This window comes from Galeopterus variegatus, unplaced genomic scaffold, assembly GCF_000696425.1.
Source record: "Galeopterus variegatus unplaced genomic scaffold, G_variegatus-3.0.2 Scaffold1936, whole genome shotgun sequence".
Classification (NCBI taxonomy): Eukaryota; Metazoa; Chordata; class Mammalia; order Dermoptera; family Cynocephalidae; genus Galeopterus; species Galeopterus variegatus.
The window spans coordinates 29,013-31,288 of NW_007728047.1; the positions used below are offsets into that span (position 1 = coordinate 29,013).

The 2,276-nt window shown below is 40.9% G+C and overlaps 1 protein-coding gene across 3 annotated transcripts in view; it reads left to right on the forward strand.

The window, feature by feature from the left end:
* Positions 1 to 1,363: 1,363 nt before the first annotated feature.
* Positions 1,364 to 2,276, forward strand: part of R3HDM2 (R3H domain containing 2) — a 43,857-nt gene continuing 42,944 nt past the window's right edge. For all 3 annotated transcript variants that reach the window (XM_008579654.1, XM_008579655.1, XM_008579657.1), the window contains exon 1: positions 1,364 to 1,403. The gene's annotated coding sequence lies outside the window, so the exon portion shown is untranslated. The remainder of the gene's footprint in view (positions 1,404 to 2,276) is intronic.

The following is a 2,276-nucleotide window of genomic DNA, read 5'->3' on the forward strand; positions in this document are numbered from 1 at the left end:
TGGGGCCTTACAATAATAGTAATAATAATATTAGTACTGTATAAGCATGGAAGATCTCTGGATACATCTAAAAGAAATTCAATACTGGTTGACCCATAGGATAGAACCAGGTATCTGGGGGGATAAATGTGTTCTATATATATCCCCAGTATACCTTTTGAATGTTTCCATGTGTGTGTGAATTGCCTATTTGAAAAAGTAGCAACAAATACTGCTTCATATTTCTGGACCATGAATCTTACCTTGATGCGACATATTTTGCCACTGACCAGATAGATCCACCATCATTTCTTACTCTTTTCATCTACCTTCTCAGTTCTCCATTTTGCATCGTGACACTGTTGTTTGCAAACTAGGGAAGAGGACCAAGGAAAGAGAATCCTCACCCACCCAAGACCATGCTGGTATTCTGTCTCTGACTTGTTTACCCTTGCCCACCCTCCAGCCGCAATTCTTTTTACATCCCAAGGCAGTGAGTTTCTTTTAAAATATCTCAGAAAACTGCCTCATTATGTATGTGACCCTACTCAATCACTTCCCAAAAGCACCCATTTTGACTTCTCAGATGTTCAGAAATCTTATAAATTAATTAGCCATTCCTTCCCTAATCCCACCTCTGGCCTTTATTCCTCGTGTTCTACCTTCCTCCTTACCCGTACTCTCTTCCCTTTGCTCTGGAGGTCTTGTCCCTATCTTCCATGCTCCCTTCTTTTATCCTGTCCCATCTTATATCTCTGACCCAGACAAACTATAAGGGTCACCACCAGGAGCATAGAACTGGTAGAATGCTCAGATTTAGGAAGGGAGGCATTTGGGAAGAAGACTCTTCATTCCATTTCTGCAGCTATAGGGACAGGTATTTTGAGCATCTCAAGTTGGAACTTTGGAATGTGTTGTCCTATAAAGATGTTATTATAAACTATGGTTTAGGGCCATATTTCACATTCATTATAGATTAAATGACTCCTGTGAACAAGCTTGGAGGGAGTGGGGGGAACCTCTCTCCACTCTCTCATGCTTTGGTAGTAACATTTCCAGAAGCATCCCAATCAGGAGAGGATTCCATAGTTTGTCCAAAAGTAATTTTTGTCAGTCTGTAAAATTGGCTAACAAATCAGTGTCCTCCTTCTCTTTATCTTCATGGTGAACAGTGATTTGTCTGAAGGTGGCCTGTGGTCCCCTCCATATCACAGTTACTGGAGTTGTAGTAGGGGGACAACCACACCAAGTGGTTCTCATCATAGTCTAGCTATTGTTGCAGTAGTTTTTACAGTTAGTGCTTTTTCTTTATAAACATGTATTTCTTTTAACTTCAGTGTTGATTTTTCCACCTTTAATATTTTCTAATCCCCTTCTTACAGAGGCGGACATCCAATCATGGTCATGCCAGGAAAAGAGCCAAGGTGAGAGCCCTTCTCTTGCTTCTTTTATTTTTTTATTTTTTTTGAAAGATGACCGGTAAGGGGATCTTAACCCTTGACTTGGTGTTGTCAGCACCACGCTCAGCCAGTGAGCAAACCGGCCATCCCTATATGGGATCCGAACCCGTGGCCTTGGTGTTATCAGCACCGCACTCTCCCGAGTGAGCCACGGCCGGCCCGTCTTGCTTCTTTTCTATGGTTATTAGTAATACATTTCACAAATGGACTTATCATCAATATCTAGTTTATTTGGATTATATATAAGCAGATTTTTCTTGCCTGTGCTTTGTACCCTAATTGTGAACATGCATTCACATGCACACACATGGACACACATACACACATTTCCTAATGGAAGGTCTGGCTTTGTTCTTCTCCCTCATTTCTAGTTCAGTAATAGCCTATTTCAGATGCCTGAAAGGATACCAGGCTGGAGCCTTCCACAGAGACTGAAAGAATTTGGTACTGGTGCTTGTTATGCTGAAATAGCAGTTTCTCTGCTCACCCCTGGCTTCTTTAGAAGATGGCTGCTTATATGAATCTCTTTATTCCCCTTTGCATTTTTTTTTTAATGTGAATTTTTATTTAAAACAAATCCTGTCCCATTAGTAGAAATGACTCAACATTTTTGGATATCCTAGGTTTTGTTTTTTGGGGTTTTTTTTGCTGTTTAAGTTGGGGCAGGGAGGAGGATTTTATTTTTAATCATTGATAAAATTAGCACATCATAGATTATTTTAAGCAGTGTTACCAAGGGAGATTATAAGTGTTAGTGTGTAGTAGCTTTTGGGGGGGGGGGGGGGGCAGCTGGCTGGTATAGGGATCTGAACCCTTGACCTTGGTGTCGTAACACCA